Source organism: Rattus rattus, chromosome 2 (genome assembly GCF_011064425.1).
Source record: "Rattus rattus isolate New Zealand chromosome 2, Rrattus_CSIRO_v1, whole genome shotgun sequence".
Taxonomy (NCBI): Eukaryota; Metazoa; Chordata; class Mammalia; order Rodentia; family Muridae; genus Rattus; species Rattus rattus.
Genome location: NC_046155.1, coordinates 97,657,151 through 97,680,148, shown reverse-complemented (window position 1 = coordinate 97,680,148; position 22,998 = coordinate 97,657,151). Strand labels below are relative to the sequence as shown.

Sequence of the window (22,998 nt, the reverse complement as noted above, 5' to 3'; positions counted from 1 at the left end):
CCTTCTCATTTACTCTACAGAGACAGAGTCTTATGCAGTGGCCCAGAATGATCTCAAAATTGAAGCAATGCTTCCGCCCCTTGAGGGCTAGGACTATAGCAGCAAGTCAGCCAGGCATCCTTTCTCATTTCTCCTTTAATGTTTTTCCCGTTGTGCCATTTTGCTATGTGGAGTTTTATTTCTCATGAACATAAGTGTGTGTATGATGTATGTGTGTATGGGTGTTCATGTATGTAGGCACACATTTGTGCATGTACATGTGCATGCTTAGTTAACATGAGGCACAGTGTCTTACTTGAATCCAAACTGATGTGGCTGGTTTGGCTACCTTGCTCCAGGGGTTCTTCATCTCTGCCCCTGAGCCCTAGAGTTACAGGCAGGCCGCCATGCCCACCTGCCAGGGTCACATGGGTCCTGGGGACTCAAACTCCAGGCCTCACACTTGCACAGCAAGGGCTTTATCCCCTGAGCCACTGGCCCGGTCCTTCCACTTGATTTTACTCCACACCATGTTACTTAACTGTTTAGAGACCGGGTCTCACATGGCCCAGCTGACCTCAAGCTCCCTATGGAGTTCCGATGATCTTATACTTCTGGTCCTTCTGCCTCCATCTGTCAAGTGTGCCACCACTCACAGTGATGCAGTGTTAGGATTCGAACCCAGGACTTGGTGCGTGCTAGGAAAGCACTTTACCAACTGAGCCCCACAATCCATGATCTCCCGGGATAAACCCTTTAACACTGAGTTGTAGAAAACATCATTGACAGCAGGAGACACTGGACACACTCGGTTATGGAGGCACAGAGAGGGGCAGGGAACTCATGTGGTCACCAGAAAGTTGTTATTAGAGTCCAAGCATGGAAGAGAGAGAGTGGACCCACACCGAGGTGTCTCGACTGTCTCATAACCTCCACCAGAGCTGGCGGCTACCAGCAAAAGCAGATGAGGAATGACTGGATTCGGAGTCTGCCCTATGTCTACTTTGGTGTCCCTGGAGCCTGTGCCCACCAGGCAGACCAAGACAGAGCAGTCTCGCACCTGAAACATAGTCCACTTCCCACCACGGACCGAGCCATTGTCTCGGTCTCTGGTCACCCAGTGCGGGGCCAGGCTAGGGGCGACATGCCCAGGCCTGGTCCAGTCCCACCTTCCCTTGCCAGCACAGGGACAGTGACAGCCAGTGAGTCACTCGAAGGAAGTTATGGGCCCCAAACAGGAAGTGGCTCTTCAGTTCAAACCCCCTCCACGGCCAAAGCAGTGGGGGAGGCTGATGGCTCAAGGGGAACAGCTCGGACCCAGCAACACCTGCTAAGACGTCACTCAAGCTTCTCCTCCCTCACCAAGACCACTCAGGTCCCTGACAAACCTGAAGAACCAGAGGTGTGTCTTCCCAGACGCCTGTCGATCATCTGCTGAGAGAAATACATGCTGCTACTGCTGGTGTGCGTGCGTGTGTGTGTGTGAGCATGTACTCATCTGTGTGTGTGCCTGTGTGTGCCTGTGTGTGTGCCTGTGTGTGAGCATGTGCTCATCTGTGTGTGTGCCTGTGTGTGAGCATGTGCTCATCTGTGTGTGTGCATATGTGTGCCTGTGTGTGTGTGTGTGTGTGCTCATCTGTGTGTGCCTGTGTGTGTGAAAGTGTGTGCTCATCTGTGTGTGTGCCTGTGTGTGTGTGTGAGTGTGTGCTCACAAGTACATGTGTCTCTATGTGTGTCTGTGTATGTGTCTGTGTGTGTGCATGTGTGTGCATGTGTGTGTGTTTTCTTCCTGTTTTTTTTTTTTTTTTTTTTTTTCTCGGAGCTGGGGACCGAACCCAGTTCCGGTTGCATTTTACTCATGGGGTGGAACTGTACATGGTACCCAAGGAACATCTTACAATATCTAACAATTTCCACTGTGCTCATACAACAGGAAATGAGATCCTGGATTCGTACCCCGACCTGTGGACCCCAGGGATTAGAGCTATGCAGCACCACACTTGTCTATTTAGTCAGTTTTAGGGGTGCTACATATTAAACGTAGGGTCTCGTGCTTCCTAGGCCAGCAATCCCCCACCGAGGTTTACTTAAATTTTGGCTTGCTCCGTTACCCAGGCGTTCATTGGCCATGTGATCTTGGTCTTCAGCCTCTCATAGAGTTGCACTTGGAGGAACTAGCCAGGCTAGGGAATCTAATTTTATAATCTTGTACTAATTAGGACGTAGGTGGTTTAATTATAATAAACGTATAATGACAAGTTCTGCAAAGATAAAATAAATTTTCTTGTATTCACGTTCACCCTAGTTTACATTTTTGACAGAAATATCAAACTTCACACGTTGTGTGTGACTAGCACTGGTGGTGGAGACCAAGGCCTTGCGCATGACAGGTAAGTGCTCTGCCACTGTGCCACACGCCAGGCCGCACACTCTGTTGCCTTTGCAAGATAACTGTATCCTGTTTTTAATCCTTTAAATCCCTGCTGCCGGAAGAACACAAATCTATGAGGCCCTTGCTGAAGCGAAGAGTAATATGCTGTACGGAACGAATAGAAGTGAAAGGTCAATCTCAGAGTCCTCTCCCTAACCTCAGCAGGCCAGCAGCAAAACACGGAACACGAACATGAAGAGGCCTAATCTGAATTTAAATACTCTCATTGACGCTGGCTCTTGCCTTGCATGGGAGAGGACCTGCGTTCGATCCCCAGGACCTACATAAAGCCAGGAGTGGTAGCAGGTATCTGTTCTCATGGCTCCCCTGATGTGAGGGGAGGTGCGGTCAAGAGAATCCCCAGAGGCTCACAGGCCAGCTGTGCTGGTTGTACAAAAGTGAACTGCAAAAAGAGACAGTGTGGGGTTGGGGATTTAGCTCAGTGGTAGAGCGCTTGCCTAGCAAGCACAAGGCCCTGGGTTCGGTCCCCAGCTTGGAAAAAAAACAACAACAACAAAAAAGAGAGACTGTTTAATTAAGCAAGACACTGCTTGAAGGTGAGGACCAATATCCACGGTGTCCCCCGACCTCTGTGCACACGCACACTCATACATACATGCACACACACACACACACACACACACACACACACACAGAAAATAAATGAATACAAACACTCACTATTTTGACACTCTAAGTCATGAAACTGTCGCTTTATGCATGGAGTTCAGTTCCTACAAGGAAGACATGCTTGCCGCAGTGGGAAGGCTGACTATTTAACACCTCTAATGGGCCAGAGACATCTACACACACTGTTTCTTCACCCCAAGGCAGAAGGGATCCTACTGGCAGTAGGTGACGCTGCAACAGGCAAGCCCCAATGGTTCACCACAGAGCGAGTGGCCGACACACATTACCAGAGCTTTCCTGAGTGTCCCGTGGACTTATACACAGACTGGAGGAGCCTGGGATAATAAAGGAGAAGGCTTTTGTGTGATGCAGGAGGTGTGCTGAGGGGGGGAGTGAGAGGTCTTCTTGCTGGGGGTGGGGGTGGGGTGGGGCAAAGCTGTCCCACCTTGTCTTAGTTAGGGTTTTACTGTTGTGAACAGACACCATGACCAGGGCAAGTCTTATAAAGGTCAACATTTAATTGGGGCTGGCTTACAGGTTCAGAGACTCAGTCCATTATCATAAGGGTGGGAGCATGGCAGAGCCCACGCAGGCATGGTGCAGGAGGAGCTGAGAGCTCTACATCTTCATCTGAAGGCGGCTAATGGAAGACTGACTTCCAGGCAACTAGGGTGAGGGTCTTAAGCCCATGCCCAGTGACACACCTCCTCCAACAAGGCCACACCTCCTAGTAGTGCCACTCCCTGGGCCCAGCATATACAAACCGTCACACCCATCCTCAGCTCCTGCCAATCACAGGGCTAGACAGAATCAGAAGACTTACTCCCCTGGGCACCCCAGCGCAGCTCCTCCCACTGGCCTCTGGGGGTGCTAGACATTTTAGACTGTTTCCTCCTTGAGGCCACCACGCTAGGTCCAAACACACACACACACACACACACACACACACACACACACACACACACACACACAGAGGGGTGGGGGATGGGATGAAGGTTTCCCTAGCTTCAGGGTGGGTCCCAGCTTTGCCTCAAACTGGACATGAACCCCGCTGAGGATGAGAGCAGGCAAGATCCACGAGATCATAGATTCTCTTACAGAGGACAGTAGGTCCTCTACAGCAGGTGTGAGAGGACCTAACAAGCACAAAGCAGCATGGGGCACAGGGTGCGGTCTATCCTCACTTCCCAAGCAAAGAGAGGCCATGAATGGGGCCAGAGTAGAGCCGAGAAGGTACAGGCCAGGTGCCCGGGGAACTGGCCATAGAGCTGAAGCAGGTCCTGGTGCTCTCACCTCTATCCTTCTGCTGCGTGACCCCAGGCCAGTCACTTCACGTCTCTAGGCATCAGCAGTGACAAACAGGGATAATTAGTACCAACTAAAATCATCTGACTTTAAATAAACATCTGTCCAAGTTTGGTTAGGAACTCGAGGCAGACTCTGAGGTACAAAGAAGGAAGGAAACCTGGCCAAGGTCCCACAACAGGTAATAGAGTCGGGCCGGACTAGAACCTAAGCCTGTGCTCTTCAGGGTCAGACTCTCAGTGGCCTGAGTCAGGAGGCAAAATTGTGGGTGACATCACCTGTGATGTCACGGAGGATAGGAGTGGAGTTAGGGTGGGGACCATTGAGACCAACCCAGGCTGACCTCAGCAGTCTAAAGTAAGATTCTTGGGTTTAGTCAGAACAGGACGGAAGGACGACTTTTCTGTTTGTTTCTTCCTGAGACATGCTAACCAGCGTGAGTTCCCCAAGAAGGAAAAGCCAAAGGTAACTGAGGAGAGACCAACCAAGGTCCTCCATGGCCCTGACATAGGTGAGTGTCCATTTCGTCACTGATGTCCTCTGGGCTGGAAGGGAGTGCCACAGCCAGACTGGCAAGTTCCAAAGCTGTTGCCAGTCCTCTGGGAGCGTGGGGTCACCTCGAGGCTGGATTCGAGGAGAGCCAGGCTGGAGGAGCAGCAGGTGTGGCGATGGCCCTGCTGACTGTGATCCTGGAACTCCCTTCCTGCACCCTGCTTAGGATCTGTCACTCACAGGGCCGAGTCCTGGACAGTGAGTATCCCACAGACCTTATCTCCTAGTCTGGTCTCAGAAGTCAATCCCCGCCCCCCTTCCCAGAACTCTTTACTGGACCATGTCAACCTCCTGATGGCAGGCACCTGGCTTTGGAAGTCCAAATTACGCAGAGCTGATGGAATCCCTATACCCCAGGGCACCACTGTCCCCCAAGGCAACTCTTTACCAATACTGTCCTTGGTCCTAGAGGGTTACCACGGTGTCTGTCATTGTCTCCCAATTGCCTGTTGGACTGAGCCAGAGTCCCTGCATGGGACTGGTTGAGATCACCTCTCCTCCTCCCCTCCCCTTAACAGTTTCTGTCTCACTAAAATTCCTGAAAACCATTCTCACGTGGCTCCTACATCTGCATGTGACCTCAGACACCTAGGGGTCCATGCCATTGCAGAGCTGAGGGAACTGAGGCATAGAGGTCACCATCAGCCAGGCAATAGAATATGAACTCTATCTGAGGTCTCTTCTAATGACGGCCCAGGCCTTGGCCCCTCCGCTTCTCTCTTCCCGTGGCTTGCATCATCTGGATGAGTCGGTGTCCTCACATGCTGCTGCTGTCCCTCCTGTTCCTCTAAACTCACTTCCCTACAATTCTCTCATCGCTAGAAAGAAAAGGAAAGACCCTATGAAAGGTCCAAGGAGAATGATTCAGTCCTCAGACTCCTAGCTGGCTCTGACCCTGTTTTTTTGGTCAATCCTTGTGAATCAGGGCGGGCCTGACATTCTGGGAATGCAGGGAGACTTCAAACCAACTCCATGAAAACAAGTTGTAAAAACACTGGCCACGGCTCAAAGCTCTAGGTCGGATGATAGGTTTGGCTCCCAGGCCAGGGTTGAACAAGTTCATCAGGAGGGAACACACAGGAGGAGAGACATAGGCTAGACTTAAAGGAAGAACTTCCTAGTAATTGAGACCTAGGACCAGGGGTGGGTCTGGGTGTGGTCTCTTTGCAAACAGGCAAATCAGCATTTTGACCCTTCCAGGACCTTGTCTGAAACATCCAAAAAACAGTCTCAAGCACTGAAGAGGCCAGCCACACATATTCCCAGGCTCCTCTCCTTCCTGTGCCAGGTTCAGGAAAATCCTGGGCTTCTCCCAGCTTGCTGGATGCTGCTTTATAAACCTGAAGGCAGATGAGGGTCTGGAGGTGGGCAGTGCTTGGGCAGAATAAAGGCTGCCACCATGATCCTTCCTGGGCTTCTATATACCACACTGTCCCTACAGAAAGGGACTCCTCCAGTCACCCTCCAAGCCTGCCACTGAAGACCACAACTGGTCCTTAGGGTACCTGGACTCCCCACCCCTAGCCCACAGACAGATTCCTTCTCGCTGGGTCTGGTTCTGCTCCCCACGCCACTTCCTAGCTGTGTTCGCTAGAGTCATGGCTCAACTCCTCCTTGTAGGAAGCTCTGATTGCCCCCCACAACTTCACTATGTCTTTAGCTGTTTGCAGACAGCTTCTTCATGCCCCGCCAAGTCTAGAAACACCCAAACGAAGCAGCAGCATGTCAGAAACTCAGACTGGCTCCTGGAGGCAGCCATCTATCTGTGTCTGCTCTGACCCTTAGCCCCCAAGGACAGATGCCTCCCTCTGTCTCTTCAGGAGCCCTTTATGAGTCACACCACTTTATTGCTACTTCCCAGAGCTTCCCCACAGAAGGTGCCCTTTACACATACATCCACAGCCACACACAAATACAGACAGACAGACAGACAAAAATGCACAAGGCATGCGTGCAGGTGAATATTCCCACTGAGGAGACAAACTGGCACCAGCACATAGGTTTATGGAGCACAGAGATGGGCCTATAGGACATGAACATCCTGGAGATGGAAGAGACCTGGATCATGGTTGCTCTGAAGCCACCAGTTAGGGGGAACAGTGGAGCTGACCGGCTAGCTCATCAGCCACCCCTGAAGGGCCACCTGATCCGTCTGGACCCTGAAGGGTGAAGGAGAATCGATGAAGAGGAGAGGGCAAGGGGTACAGGCCAAGTTGGAACAAGGGAGGCTACATGGTGACTTCTGGCCCCATGGACCCTTCCGCCAAAGCAGGTCTCATCCCCTACAGTGGAACAAACTGAACAAGAAGGTAATGAACGGGGTCTGATCTATTGGAAGGGGAGAGGAGAGAGCCAGGGTACACACGTCACACACTCACAGGAACAAACATGGCATGGGCCCCATCTGCCTGTCCCCTGCTACCCTGGCCCCTCCCAAATCCTCCTGAGTTCACTTCACAAGGAGCCTCCCCACTATGGTACTGCAGGACTTCACAGCTTCTCCTGGTACCTACAGATCAAGACCGAACACCGTGTGAAAAGTTTGTCTCAGCCTGGCCTCAATTCACCTTGCTAAGTCCCGCCCTCTGTACCTGAGGGAGCCACCCACCTGGAGCTGTGTCCTTCTCTAGGGACTCCATTTAGCTCTGAATTTCCTTCCTGTGGAACATGTGTCTATGGTCTCCACTTGATGAACTCCTATAGATCCCTCAGTACCCACACGGGAAGTGCCACTGTTTGTGGGATTGGCTTCAGTAGTGGCAGCCGGGTTCCACGGTCCACAGGGCACGAGTAAATTGCATATGGTCAAAATCACGCCTGGCTATATATAGCTCCGGCTTATATGTGATGCCTAGGCATTGTTCTAGACATTTCCTGTTTTGACTCATGTAGCCCTTATGACAGGGGCAGATTGGATTTCCAGAGACATCTGCAGCAGCACAGCCCATCCCCCACAACCCTCTAAGTGTCACTCTGATATTTTCCCTCGGAGAACTAAGAACTGTGTACCCATGCTCAAGGGTGGTAGAGCCTGGAAGTGGTGGCTGAGGGGACACTTGGACCCTCTCAAGACAATGTCTCCTAAGGGAACACAGCTGTCTTTCCCCTCACTCCTGAGCATGCTCCTGCCATAAACCTTTGTAGGTGCTTTGTCTACAGCCCGCTATGGGGGGGCTCGACCAGGTATTTTAGCTTGTTTGTTTAGAGACAGAGTCTAAGTGTATGGCCCTGGCTGGCCCAGAGCTCATTAGGTAGACCAGGCTGGCCTCAAACTCACAATGATACACCTGCCTTTGTCTCCTGAGTGCTGGAATCAATCACCATACCCAGCTCTCAACTAGGCTTTTGGACAAAGGAGGCCCTGAAACTATATGAAGGCAAAGAGAAGCCCCCGTCCCAGTGGCCCAGCTCCTTGGTCCCAGTGGCCCAGCTCCTTGCTCTTCAAGTCACATGCACCAAGCCAGGAGCTGCTTGCCTGAGCCTATCTTAAACCTCCGATTTGTAAAATGAAAGGCAGTTGTTTGTTTTGTTTGTGGGAAATCACTATGTAGTCAAGGATGACTTTGAACCTCTGGTCTTCTTGCTTCCACCTCCTGGGTGCTAGAAACATACATGTGTACCACCATGGCTGGTTTTAGGAAGTGGAAGGATCAAATGCACGGCGCTAGATAGACTAGGCAAATACTCTCGAATTAAGCTATATTCCCCTAAAATGGCTTTTGTGTTAAGTCACAAAGTTTGGGGGTGATCTATGTGTAAAGTAGGAAGTCTCTCTGCTTTAAAGAAGAAAGACATAGGGCACAGAGAGTTTAAGCAACTTGCCAGAGGTCACACAGGCAGTAAGCAGCAGAGGCAGGATTTGAACCCAGGCAGCTTCAGCCCAGAGTCCACACTCTTCCTGCCACGACTATATTAAGTGCCTCCAGGTTTGACTGGTCTTCCACCCCCACCGCAGGTCTCAGGGGAGTGGTTACTGAGTGAAGAAATATGGAAGGGAAAGATGGGCAAACGAATGACAGGGTAAGAGGGAGCAGAAGCAGTGTGAGCTCCCAGGTTCAAGATGGGGACTTAGACCAGCCTGTGTGGTACAAGTGAGTCCACCCAAGCCCTTGTTGCTGGGCCAACTTCACTATCCACAACCCTGAGCGGCCATGGGGTCAGAGGTGCCTCCTCATGAGCTCACCCTGCTTCTTCCCGGTGGGATTACGCACAGGCCACAAGTTGCTGATACTCTAAGGCAGAAGTTCTCAACCTGTGGGTCACAACCCCTGCGGGGAGTAGGAGGTGTCTGAATTATCCTTTTACAGGTTTTCCAAGATACAGACATTTATCTTAAGATTCATAACGGTAGCAAAATTACAGTTATGAAGTAGCAATGGAATAATTCTATGGCTGGGGTCACCACAACACGAGGAACTGTATTAAAGGGTCACAGCATTAGGAAGGGTGAGAACCACTCACTGCTCTAAGGCCTGTGGACTTCAGGCATTGCTAGAGACCTGGATTAGATCTCAGCATGGCCATTGACCAGCTGTGTGACTTGGACAAGCTCCTGACTTTTTCTGAGCTCAACTAACAGACACAAAACCACCACTCTGGTTTCATGGGGGGTACAGGTGACATATGGATATGTCTGTAATCCACAGACAGAAGGACATGGACCCAACAGGAAATTAGATACTAGGAATGACTTCTGCCCACCACTCAGTGTGAGCTTGCTGTATGCCGGGCCTTTCTACATGCAGGTTTCTGATCTACCACTGAGCAGAGCAGTCAAAGAGGAAGGACTCAGACTCATAGCAAAGGTGACACTAAACATGAGGTCCAATTCAGGCTTGTTCAGAAGTCCCAGTCCTGTCCTAACAGTCACGATCTAGAGGCAGCCCAATTACCCATGAATGGGTGAGTGGACAAACTGCGGTATGTCCACACAATGAAATATTACTTTGCCTTTAAAAAGGAAAGCCTGACACTTGCTATATAACATGGACAAGCCAAGAAGGCATTATCCAAAGTGAAATAAGCTACTCACAAAGTGAGGTACAGGAGGATTCTATTTAATAAAGCATCTAAAGGAGCCAAGTTCATAGAAACGTAAGTAGAGAATGGTGCAAGTGAGTCTGCCCAAGCCCTTGTTGCTGGGTCAATTACTAGGGACTGGGGTAAGGGGAGGGGAAGGGGAAGGATTAGGGTTGGGGAGGGGTGGGAGAAGGGGAGTAGCAGGGAGGGTTGTCTAATGGGTATAAAGTATCAGTTTTACCTGATGAAAAGATGAATTCTGGAGATGAAGCTCAGGGGCAAAACACTTTCCTCTGTGTATTAATACAAGGCCCTGGGTTCTAAAACAACCACTCTAGGGTCTCGCTGTATAACAATGCAAATGTAGCTGCTACCATGCAGCTGTGAGTTGAAACAGCACAGATGGTGTGGTACGTAATGTGTTTCTTTTGTTTTCTTAAGACAGAGTCTCTAGAGCTGGAGAGGTGGCTCAGTGGTTAAGAGCACTGACTGCCCTTCCAGAGGTCCTGAGTTCAAATCCCAGCAACCACATGGTGGCTCACAACCATCTGTAATATACATTAAATAAATATTTTAAATAATAAAAAAAAGACAATGGTCTCTGACCCAGACTGGTCTCAACTCTCTATGGAGACAAGGATGACCTTGAACTTCTGATCCTCCTGCCTCCACATCTCTAGAGCTGAAATTACAGGCCTAAGTCTACCGTGCCTGGTTTGTTAATGTTGTGGCAAGAATTAAACCCATGGCATCATCCAGTCATGGCAAACATTCTATTAAATGAGCTACATCCCCTGCTCTCTGTGTTATGAGTTTTAAATATAAAATTAAATTTAATAAAATGCTCCCAGTTTGAGGGCAGACAGGAGCTAAGGAAGGGTACTGGGGAGGAACATTCAGGAAGACCTCAAATTCGGCACAGGAATACTTCCGTGGTCAGGATTTGGATAAACACGTATGGGCCTGGGCCCTCTGGGTTAAGGCTGGATGGACCTCTAGCTGACTCCAAGCCCTGAGGTCCCCAAGGTAATGCTCTTGAGGCTAGCAGATCTCGGTCTTCAATAAAGAAGGGATTCCTTGACTACCTACCATATGTCCTGGGCCTACTTACCATATGTCCTAGGCCCTCCTGTCCTAGGGCCTCTATCTTCCCGAGTGACTCAGGGTATCCTTACAGTTCTCAAACTGGAAATCAGTGGGTTGGAGTGGTCACTAGAGGCTTGCAGAAAGGAGAGTCTAGGACAGGGCTTGGAGGGGACAGCAGTGACCTGGTGCTTTGGTCTCATGGCCCTCCGCAAGCAGCCTCTGTCCACTTTGTGGAAGGGACACTGAGACTCAAGAGGGTTTGATTTAATTCAGACTAAATAGCCCAATGCCTGGCCCTGAGTTGTGTATGACAGGGCCTCAATTCCCAGCCTCAGGCCAGGAGTTCCACACAGGATGCCAAAAGTAGAAAAGACTCAGATATATAGCAAACCATGATTCCCTATAGTCCTAAGGATAAAATCTTCCCATCCGGGAAGCTCTGTCAAAAAGAGCTGACTCTGGTCCCTTCCCTCGCTCTCAGCAACAAAAGCACAGGGTCGGTAAGACCCTGGTTCCCAGCCCTAACTCTGCCAGGTCACGTCAGGGCACTACACCAAGGATCCTCTGTATAGTCATTGGGTAGGTTAGATGAAGCCAGGGTACCACATCCTGAGGCCAGGTTTGACATACAGTAGGCGCTCAATAATAGCCACTACCCTCAGTTCTCTCCTTTCAGACAAAAAGACATTTTTATTGATTGGTTCGCTCCACTCAAAGGCTGGTTTGTTTGTCTGCATCGTCCCAGAACACATTCCCCCAGGACACTGGGAGACTGGAGGCCCAGGGGAGAGGGAGGTGGGAGGAGCAGCCATACCGCACAGAAAAAGGAAAAAATGTCACTCATCCCCTGGGACCAGACCGTGAAACTCTTGTCAGCTGCCCCTCCACCCAGGAGAACCCAGGGTGGCCCCAGGTCCTGCTTAATAAGCTCCCCGGTGCCGGGCGGGAGCTGATGTACTCGGCTGTGCTTAGATCACCTACAACTTCTATTCTTAGCCAAACAGAACCTGCCCGGCGCCTGTCCCGCACTGCCAATCCCAGCTGGCCACTCACAGCCATGGGGCATGAGCGGCAGCTCTGTGGCCTGAATTGAGCCAGGTCTTGGGAGGGCGTCAAGGTGGCCCAGGAACCCTTGGAGGGGCCTCCCTGGACTGGGTCCAGGTTTGGATTCTATGACTTCTAAGGCTGGTTCCACATTACAGCTTTGTGCAGCCAAGGCGCTAAGATCCCACGAGCTGGTAATCTCTAGATCTGAGGGTAAAAGATAGATGGTTCTAGAAGTGTAAGGGTCTCAGAGGGCTCGGAAGATACATATCTGCTCTTCCCCAGCCATCCATGGAGGCAGAGGCTGTCATTGGTCTCATGATCCTGGGCCCCCTCGAGCAGCACGGCACAGTTGGTAGACTCCCCCCTCTCCAACCACCCCAACCTGCCAATGAACTCCCCACACCCATGACCATCCAGCACTAGACACTGCTGGGCAGGGTGACAATCAGTGTCTGTCCTCTGCCTGTAGGGCCAGCACACCCCGTCATAAGCAGCAGTGAATGGCCTGTCACAGTCCCAAAGTGGAGAAGTGGGTGGGTGGCTCGGTGCTTTTATGACACAGCCTCACTTTTGGTGACAGCTTCCTGGGACCACTTCTTCAAACACCCTGCTTACGATGGGAAAACTGGGGCAGAGACAGGAAGATGGATGGGGTGCTCAAGGTCACACAGGGGGCTGGAGGCTGAGCACAGCAGAATCCTCCCTGGGTGTCCTATGCATTGCCAATGGGCACACTTTTGCGCTAGTGCCTACCATCACGCCTTCTCTGGGCCCTTCCTTTCCATCTGCCCCAAACTGGGGCCCCTTGGGCATGGCTGTCTTCTGTCCTCTAAGTCCCCAACACAGTAACTCTACCATAAAGTCATCTGTGAGACAAACTGAGGAGCAGGGGATGGGACAGTGAGTGGGTCATGGCCTCATGCCCAAGGCTGGCTCCTGAGTGCACGTGTGGTCTGCTGAGGACTGACCCTGACACGTGTAGGGGACACTTGTCAAGCACACCAGCAGCTAATTAACCAGCTGCTCCATCAACAAACGCAAATGAGGCTTACACAGCCCATCCTCACAGCCTGGCTGTCACCAGGACCAGGATGCCAGGCATAGTTGCTGGAGCCCCTGGGCTGTACCCTGGGGCTGTGCCCCCAGGGCCTCACAACCCAGTAGCTTCTGTTTTCCCTTCAGTACAGCATATGGAGAATGTAGCATGTGGTTCCCTGTGACACAGGAACAAGGAAGAAAGGGACTCCTTAGATCACCTGGTTAGCCTGCAGGGCTGCCTGGCACCCCGAAAGTGACAGATGCTGGGGTGATTTGAAGTGACAGGTGCTAGCATACCTCTACTGTCGCTCCGTCCCAGGCCCTGTGGAAATGACCTCGTTCTTGCTGAGGAAGACCACAGATCAAGTATCTAAAGCCTCTCTGTTTCTTTGCTGACGCCTGGAATTGGCCCTTCCCTCCTCATAGGTGGCTTACCATGCCCCCTGCTTGCTTTGACCTCAGCTTGGCCTGAGATCAAGCCACTTCAGCAACCCTTTTCAATCAAGGTCAGAAAGGCAAGCTGCAAACCCAAGGGTTAGCAGGCACAAGTGTAGAACCCAGGACAGAACCCACTGTCTGGCTTTTCTAAGCCAGAAAGACAGGAGGCGGATTAGAGACGTGACTCAGTGGTAGAGTGCTGACCTAGTATGCCCAAAGCCTTGAATGCAGAAGGCCCTAGATTCCATGCACAGGACTGGGGAGGGTGTGTGTCTTTTCTCTGTAACCAGCTTAAGTTACATTGCTATGCTATTCCATCCTTTCAACTGCTGCCACCCCTAGGCCTCTCCTACCCACCAACCCAAGCGTAGGGAACATCTGGACTGTCTCTGGGGACTAGCCTTGCCAGCTGTCTGCTCTCCACTCTGCTCTGATGGGGCTAGGACACCATCTGGGAGCTGTAGGCACAAAGGCATTAGGAGGGACCCTCAGAATTCAAGAGAATGCTGGGTAGACCCGGCTCTATCCCTTGAGACCGCACCCTGTCAGGGTGCTCTGACCAAGCACACTGTGTTGCCAGGTTGCTGGTGCCTGGAGTGGGTACCCTGAGCTTTAATAAAATAAAGCAGTAGTCACCCTGGAGACCTTCTGTTGCCCTACTGACATCTTAGAAACCAGTAGGAAAAGGGGGGTGATGTTAGAATGGCTGTCCCCTTCTGTCCTTCAGGTCCTATGCTACCAGCCCCAATCCTTCACCACTGCTGGCTGCCCGGGGCCAGACCATGCCCTATATGCAGGCAGGTCCTGTGGGCCCAGCCTAAGCAGTGTGAACAGGTTGAGGAGAGTTCCCGATGCAGAGGCCAAGCCCTCATCCTCCAGCGAGGTAGCTGAGAAGAGTGGTGTCTGGTCCCTGAATCCAAGAGACAAGAGGGACAGCAAGGCATCTGTCTGTCTCTGTTCTGTGCACACTGACACACAGTACTGGCCTGTGTGAGCAACTTGTACATAATTCACAGAGACCTATTACTGTGGCCTGAATGAAACCCACACAGCAGCGGAAGTCTGGTAGGAGCCAGTGAGCCACTACCAGTGCAGAGATGATGACAAGTGAGCCAGGAGGCTGGGGGGAGGGGAGAGGTGGGAATGCCAAGTAAGTGAAACACACTATGATGATCACAGCTGGTTAGGGGTCGGGTCTGTCTGTCTGTCTGTCTGTCTGTCTACCTACCCATCTACCTATCTATCTATCTATCTATCTATCTATCTATCTATCTATCCATCTACCTCCTCCCATCCATCCATCCATCCATCCATCCATCCATCCATCCATCCATCCATCCATCTATCTATCTATCTATCTATCTATCTATCTATCTATCTATCTATCTATCCTTATTTTAGACAGGGACTCATCTATCCCAGCCTTAACTTGAAGCTAATACATAATTCTAACTTATGATCTTTCTACATCTTGAATGCTTGGATTAATTGCAGGTGTGTGCCACTGTGCCTGACCCACTGTTGGGGATTGAGCCCGGGGCTTTCCAGGCAAGCACTCTACCAACTGAGCTACACCCCAGCCCCTGAGTCAGGTTATAATATGTCTCCATGTTATCTCCCTGGATCAGCACAAATGGCTGGTGTGGGAGTCATTATTATTGTCCTCATTAAACAGAGGAAGAAACTGAAGACGAGAGAGACTGGGGAGTCTTCCATAGTTCCTACCCCAGACCAATTAGCATGCACCAAGCCTCCTTCCAGCCTGGCTCAACTCACCTCTCCAGCACCTCCCTACTTTGTCATGAGACCTGGGACCTTAGGGGAGCCATTAGAGAGGTGACAAGGGCTACCAACTGTGGAAGCAAGGCAAAAGCAAGGGTGCAGTTCACGGGTAAAGGTGAGGCCTCATCCCTCCCAGCTGGGGCAACCTGGAGGACCTCAAGACTGGAGGGAACTTGAGGATGCTCAGAACTCCTGAGAGCCTTCAGCCATCAGAAGGATTTGCCAGTGGCCTTGCCTAACCACAGTAAGAGAACCTGAGGCCCTCAGAGGAGAAGGACCTGCTTAAAGATCCAGTAGTCCACACATGCCAACTGGGCACTGGCCAAGTGCTGGGTACATCAGGATGAATTTACTTGGCCCTGATCAGCTAGGCATCCACTCAGCTGGTCCTTAGACATCCTGGTCTACCCAGCAGCCTCTCTTGTCATTTTCCTCTGCTCCCATTGTCCAGGGTCCCTTCGAGCATCCCTGCGTACTGCAACCTCCACACCTATGCTCCAGATGTTGCTTTGCTGAGAACACTGGACCCCACCCCACCCCGATCTCCCCTCTGTGGCACCTCACTATATATATATATATATATATATCCTCCACAACAAGTCCAGGCCGATGGGCCTCAGGGGGCAGCATCCTGTGCTCTCTGCCCTCCCCCTCTTCTGAGCTTCCCTTACTCCACTTGACTCCTCAGACCTCCTGCAGCAGCTGTGAACTCTGCCCAGGGTAATTGGTCCTCAATAGCTCCTAGGAGATCTGACACTAAGCAGGGCCTAGGTACAGTTCCACGGCACAGAATAAATGTGTCACCCGCCCACCCACCACCACGACCTGGAACAATTAAAAACTTGCTTCTTCCTTTTAAGGCTTGGATTTGTCTTTCTTTAAAAAACCCTTAGTGAGCTGGGAAATGAAATGGAAGATTCTTAGTCAGACGTGTCTTGGCATTTCCCGGGGCTGGCTGTGTGCCTGGCCCACAGTCGGTGCCTGAGACAGGTCCTTTTGGTGGATGAAGAATCCAAACATCTCTACCTTCCACGCATCCTGCAGCCTGAAGCTCTACCATTGTAGCCAAGTCTTGCCTCACACCAGTGTCCCCGAGATAGTCTCCGGAACACAAGCAGTCCTACGCCAAGAAATGAGCCTCTCCCTGTGGCTTCTTGTGACAACCAGGTAGGCCGACGACAACTTGCCAAGCATTTTGAAGCAGGTTCCAGGCATGGCATGACAATGCACACCTGAAATCACAATGCTTAGGAGGTAGACACAGGTTGACTGGAATTCAAGGCTAGCTCTGATTATACTGGACTATGTCTCAAAAACAAAGCATACCACAGAAGCTCACAAGTTTGGGAAGAGCTAACGGTACACTGCAACACAGGAAAAGCCAGGAAGGGTCTTAGTTACATGGTATATGTGGCACTATGGCTCTCCAGAGCCCTGTGGGGATGAATACAAGTCCCTGGCAGGACAGTGTGTGTGTGTGTGTGTGTGTGTGTGTGTGTGTGTGTGTGTGTGTGTGTCTGCGTTTGTGTTTGTGTGTGTGTGTGTGTGTGTGTGTGTGTGTGTGTGTGTGTGTGTGTGTGTGTGTGTGTGTGTGTGTGTGTGTGTGTGTGTGTGTGTGTGTGTGTGTGTGTGTGTGTGTGTGTGTGTGTGTCTCTGTGTGTCTGTGTGTCTCTCTGTGTGTGTCTGTGTGTCTGTGTGTGGTCTGTGTCTGTGTGTAGATGTGTCTGTATATGGTCTATGTGTGTCTGTGTATGGCTATGAGTGTGTCTTTGTGTGTGTGTGTGTGTGTGTATCTGTGTGTGGTCTCTGTGTATGTATGTGTCTCTATGTGTGTCTCTATGAGCGTGTCTGTGTGTGGTCTGTGTCTGTGTGTGTCTTATGTCTATGAGTTTGTCTACGTGTGTGTGTGTACCTGTGTGTGGTCTCTGTGTGTCTTTTTCTGTGTATCTCTCTGTATGTGTCTGTGTGTGGTCTGTGTATATCTGTGTTTGTATGTGTGCCTATGTGTCTGTGTGTGTTTATGTGTGTGTATGTGTGTGTATGTGTATGTCCAACCTCAGCCTCTACCACCAATCCTTGGTGACAAAGAAAAAAAAAAGGTGACACCATACAGCCTGCAAATAGAGGACAGAGGAAGGAGATGGCCAAGGATGGGCAGAGATATGAGCTAGCTGTGGGACAGAGATTTTGCCCACTGGGCTAGGCATCCATTGTTAGCAAAGTGTGGCTGAGATTCCTCCCTAGAGTGTTGTGGAGATTCAGGGTGGTAAGACAAGCAGAGGCAGAAGTCAAGTTCCAGTATTCGCTCTGTGCATCATGATTTCCCTGTCTTCTGCCAGAAGGGTGTGGCCATGCCCTGACCAAGCATAGCCACTACAGAAGTCCTCCACCAGGATAGATGGAGTCTTAGCAAGGCCGGGGCCTCCAGAGGCTGACTGGGTAGGAATGAAGGAAGGCAGGCCAATAACAGCCACTTAGTAAAGACACTCAGGCAAGCACAAGGGGGAAGACGGGTACTGGGATGCAAAGGGCAAGTTTGTGGACAGCGGGATGAAGGGATGGGGAGACTAGAGCCAGAACACAGAGTTGAGCAGATACAGTCATAGGAGCAGGCACTTGGCAAAGCTGGCAAGTTCCGTAAGGCCCATCCCTGCAAGAAGACCAACCACTCCTGCCTTGAGCAGGAAGTGAAGTAGCTCCCTATCCCAGGTTTCATACAAACTACACAAATGGTTTTACTGAGCAGAGGAAGCCTCTGAGCATGACTTGGGCCTTCCCTCTCTGGGAGATATCTTCCTGCACGTACATCACTTGGCACACTCACGCACGGGACAGTTTGAAAGTGCCTACTGTGTTCTAGGCAAGTGCTGTTTGGCCCTGTAGAGAAGAGGCCACCGCAAGCCATAACATCGCACAGAGTAGGTTCTGAGGCAGCAGGTTCACTTGAGGGCAGAAGCAAGGTTTTGTAGGAAAAATAAACAAGTCCCCACAGACTGGAAGCCTGGAGGACGAAACCACACCGCTGAGTGGCCTCAGGCAGTCGGTCACCTTTCTTTGACTCTCCACCCTTTCGTCTGGAAGGTAAAAACCACAAAAACTGCACCAGGCGCAGGACAAGCATCCTCTCACTTGGCTCACACAGCCAGCACGCGGTCTCTGCTGGGCGTGTGAGTAAAGATCGCCCCTTCCCCAGATGACCAATCTGAGGGAGTGGAAGTCAAGGTGGAAACCTGGGCAGGTCGGCTTCCAGAACCTACCCTTGTTGCCTCCCTAACAAATGTTCCTCACAGAGTGCAGCGAACTCGGAGACATCAAGCTTCTGATGCTTTGCAAGGTTACCCTGGTGTGTGTCCAAGGCAACAGGAAGGAATCTTGAGTCCCCTGTGATAGCAAACTGCTTAAGTTCCCAAGGCTTGCAGAACTGGCCTGGTCTAGAATGCCTGCATTTCTTGGCTAGGTGCCTCCCAGGGAGAGTAAGCCATACTCCTGGGGTCCCTGCAGACCCTCCCCCACTGCCCACAGAGCAGGGTTCTGCCTAATGTCCAACTCCCTAGATGGGGCCACTTGGCCTACAACCACCTGCCTATCCTGTGCTCTGCCCCTGTCAATCACCTAGAGAGTCCTGTTTGGTCTGAATGGTGGGGAGACTCTCCAGGGTCCCTCCCCAACCTCCCAGACAGATTGTGGGATCTCTAGTCAATCCTTGTACTAGCTTCTCTGAACCTCTCTCGGGCTTCCCACTTGCAGGGATTGAAGGGACTGTAGATAGTGCAGTTCTCCTGAAGGGAGCATGCACACGCACTCCAGAGCCTCTGTGAGAAGTTAGCCTGGGCAGGCCCAAGAGCACCATTGCCTGGTCTGAGGAGGGAAACATTACTCCACCCAGAATCCCATCAGGAACCCCCACCTGACCTTAAACACAAGGCCATCCCTGGAGTCTCAGCCTGAATAATGAAGTATTCAGATCCTACCCCCCCCCTCCACCTCCGACAGCCACCAGAGAACCCTCACCTACTCTATGCTCAGGTTGTCTGGGGCCCAACAATAAGAAAATGGCAATGAGGCTGAATTGCATGTCTTTACCAGGAAGACCTAATGCAGATACCCTCTAGGCCCTCTGTGGGCGAAAGAGGTTGCTAAGTAGCCTCAAGCTGCCCTTACAGTAAGACAGGCAGCCACAGGATGCAGGCTTCTAGCTTAGCCAAAGGCTCTCTCCTCTGCCCCCAGAGACGCACCTTTTGGAGTGTGAGTAGTTAAGACAATTCCCACTCAAACCCTCCATCCTGGCTCTGCTATTGACTTCTGGGACCCCAAGCTCCAGGGCGGAGACTGTCAGGCTCTGTTCCCTGCCTTGATGTAGTTACTGTTGGGCACATTAGGAGGGAGGATGGGCTCACTGCCTCTGCACAGTCTCTAGACAAGAAGAGTCCGGCTGCAGAACAATGGACTTCAGTTAGATGCAAGAAAGAACTTCCTGGAGAGGCATTAAGGGTGACATAGAGAAGGAGCTGGGTGAGGGTGGCTGTAGAACTTCCTGTGAAATATAAGACGCTGTCTTAACCATTACGTCATTGCCTTTGGACAGCCTGGATGGTAAAGGTTGCTCCACCGGACTCATGGGTATGAGGATAAGGCTCAGTCTGGCTTCCTGGTGAGCCCAGAGCCTTTCAGTTCTGCTCAAAGAGGCAGAGGTGGGACTGGATGTGAGGACAGACTCTGCAGTCCACATCCCTCCCTCCACAAGACACCCCCCCCCACTGAGCACTGACACACCGCTCCTGTCACCAATGCTTAGGTGTGAGCTATGAGTGAGTCCGTGGGAGGGACAGGATACAAGTGCTCCCTGTTGACTGGCTGCAAGGGTTCTGTGCTCTAGGTCTGTCAGGCTACGCTCTGTAGACACCATCACCATCTCATGGGGCCTCCTAGCATTCCATGCTGGGTGCCCAGCCACATCTCCTGTACTATCTCCTAGTTCTTAGCTAGGCTCCTCCCAATCCAGATTCATCCCTTTACACCCATTCCCTGCTCAGAAGTAGCCCCACATACTTCCCACATCCTCCACCAATGATGACTCTCTACCATAGCCTATAGGGTCCATATTCCCTCACTGGCCTTCAGGAGACTGGGGGCTCCTGAGCCCAGGGTAGCAAGGCCTGAATAAGGGTCAGAGACTAACGGTGGCACTTATCAGCTTTAGGGAACATTGAATATAGTCACCGAAGGGCTGGTTTTGAGCTGGGCATGCAGAGGCCTCTGTGTACTTGCCAGCAGCATCTTCATAAACTTTAGTCACTGAGAGATAAAGCAAGGCCTCTCTGGAACCCACATTCATCCCAACTTGCTGGGAGAGGCAAAGATGGAGAGGAGGTGGCCCCAGAACCCTGTCTCTGAGAGGAATGTAATAGCCAGGTGCTTTGGCATGGGGGTCCCCAGCTTACTACGCTAGCTGAGCTTGACTCCCCAACACTCTTCTTCACACAGGAAAACCATGCTCAAAGACAAAATTACTCACCCATTGTCATCTCACAGTAAGTGAGAAAGCTGAGGCTAAAAGTGCAGGTTCTGGTGTCTCTAAACCCACTGGCTTCTCTGCACTACAGACGTTAGATTGATTCTGCTGGCAATACAGGGGGTTGACTTCAGTGGGGTCACCTGCTGGTGAAGGCTCGCACAGAGGCCTCTGATGCTCCCTACACACCCTCCCCTCACTGGAAAACAAAACACCCCTCTGACATTCTCCCGTTCTCCCAGGTGGGACCAGGGCCTGGTAGGCGGGGCAGTGGGGTGTCCGGCTTGGAAAACAAGCAGGCTCAGACAAGGCTCTATTGTTATAGGGAGCCTGACACTTTGGCCACTAAAACAAAACCAAGCGACTGGAGTGCTGACTATCGTTTACGGAAAAGGGGGGACAATGGGGTGCTGGAGAGATGGCTCAGTGGTTAAGAACACTCCCTGCTCTTCCAGAGGACCCCAGCTCGATTCCTAGCCCCCCTCATGGCAGCTCATAGTCATCTACAACTCCAGTCCCAGGGGACCTGACATCCCCTTCTGACCTCTGAAGGGACTGGGCATGCGCAGACATACAAGCAGACAGAACACCCACAGGCATAAAATAAATACAATCTTTCAAAAAGAAAAACAATGGGAAGAACCCTAAGTCTAGGGACCCACCTTCCCAACCCAGCCCCCATGCCTAGAAACCAGGTACAAGCACCAGGGACTGAGTCCAGCCAGGCTCTGCTGCTGCTGCTGCTGTTGCTGTGACCTTTCACTGCACACTGGTGACATGACGTGTCAGACACACACATTCCATGCATGGCCTTATCTTAGACATAGATTATTTCTACCCCCATTCCTCAGACGAGGAAACTGAGGCTGGAAAAAGACACCAGGGGAGCAAAGTCTGTCAGACTGAGGGTCTTCCCACCTGAGACAGTGTGATCAGGAGCTGTTCCTCATGGGCAGCCCTGTGGGATGCTCCAGGCAGCATGTGAAGGCCACAGGCAGGTCTCAGATGCCTCATACTGAACCGTCCTGAAGCTCTGATTACTGAGTCCAGCCTTTGCCTCAAGAACAATGAGCCCAGGGGTTGGGGATTTAGCTCAGTGGTAGAGCGCTTGCCTAGGAAGCGCAAGGCCCTGGGTTCGGTCCCCAGCTCCAGAAAAAAAGAACCAAGAAAAAAAAAAAAAAAAAAAAAAAAAAAAACAATGAGCCCAGGCTTTCCCAAGCTGCAGAGAGTTTCCTCAGAAGGTCAGGAGCTACTGCAGCCAAACCCATCCCAGGAACCTCTTTAGGGACTGAAGGGACTTAATACTCTAACCCCATGTTTAAGGGGCAGAGTACCCTTAACCGTCACAGCCAATCTTAAGGCAGACAAGCACCAGGGTGTCCTGATCCTAGGGTGCCTCTGGGAGAATTTCTTTAGGATGCTTGGGGGCAGGGAGGACCTGACTCCCTTTAGGTAGGAAAGGGCTTTCTCTTTGAGCCTCTTGTGGGAGGTGAGATGTTTGGGGGTGGGACACCTTTTCTTCTTCTTTTGTTTTTGGTATTTTGTTGTGTTTTCATTCTTTTGAGACAGATTTCTCCACAGAGCACTGGTTGTCCTGAAACTCAACTATGTAAGCTGGTCTTGAGTTCACAGGGATCTGCTTGACTCTGTCTCCTCTGAGTGCTGGGATTAGAGTCACGGGCCCCAGGCCTAGTAGGGTATTTTTTCAGTCTACTCATTCACAAGCTGGACAGCTACAGAGGGAAAGCCAGGGACCCTCGCTGTGACTGGTTCCTCTGTGTAAGCCAGAAGATAAAACAGCTCTGAGCAAATCTGCCCCTGGCTTGGGAAAAGCTAGGCCTCTTGGGTGAGTGGCCTACACTTCCTCCTCACATGCCTTTTAGCACTCCTGTTGTGGATGGAGGGAGGACAGCCTACAGAGGTCAAAGGTCTTGGCTACCCTTAGGAAGAAAGACAGAAGCCCAGCTCAGGAGTGCTGCCTCCAAGAAACCTTCCCTGATCTCTGGGCAGCCCAGCCCTGGCCTACCTAGTGACATTCTGCACTGTCATTGCTTCTGTGTCCTCTCCCTACCAAGCTGTTCATTCATACTGCAGAGCAACTGCCCTCTGCCTGGGACCTATTCCAACACCGTCCTTGAGCACCTGTTCCCCCTCAGCCACCTGCTTGTGCTGGTGACAC

General features: G+C 51.4%; 1 protein-coding gene across 5 annotated transcripts in view; it reads right to left on the bottom strand.

Moving 5' to 3' along the window:
• Positions 1-22,998, bottom strand: part of Gdpd5 (glycerophosphodiester phosphodiesterase domain containing 5) — an 81,169-nt gene that overhangs the window by 51,969 nt on the left and 6,202 nt on the right. The gene's annotated exons all lie outside the window — the stretch shown is intronic.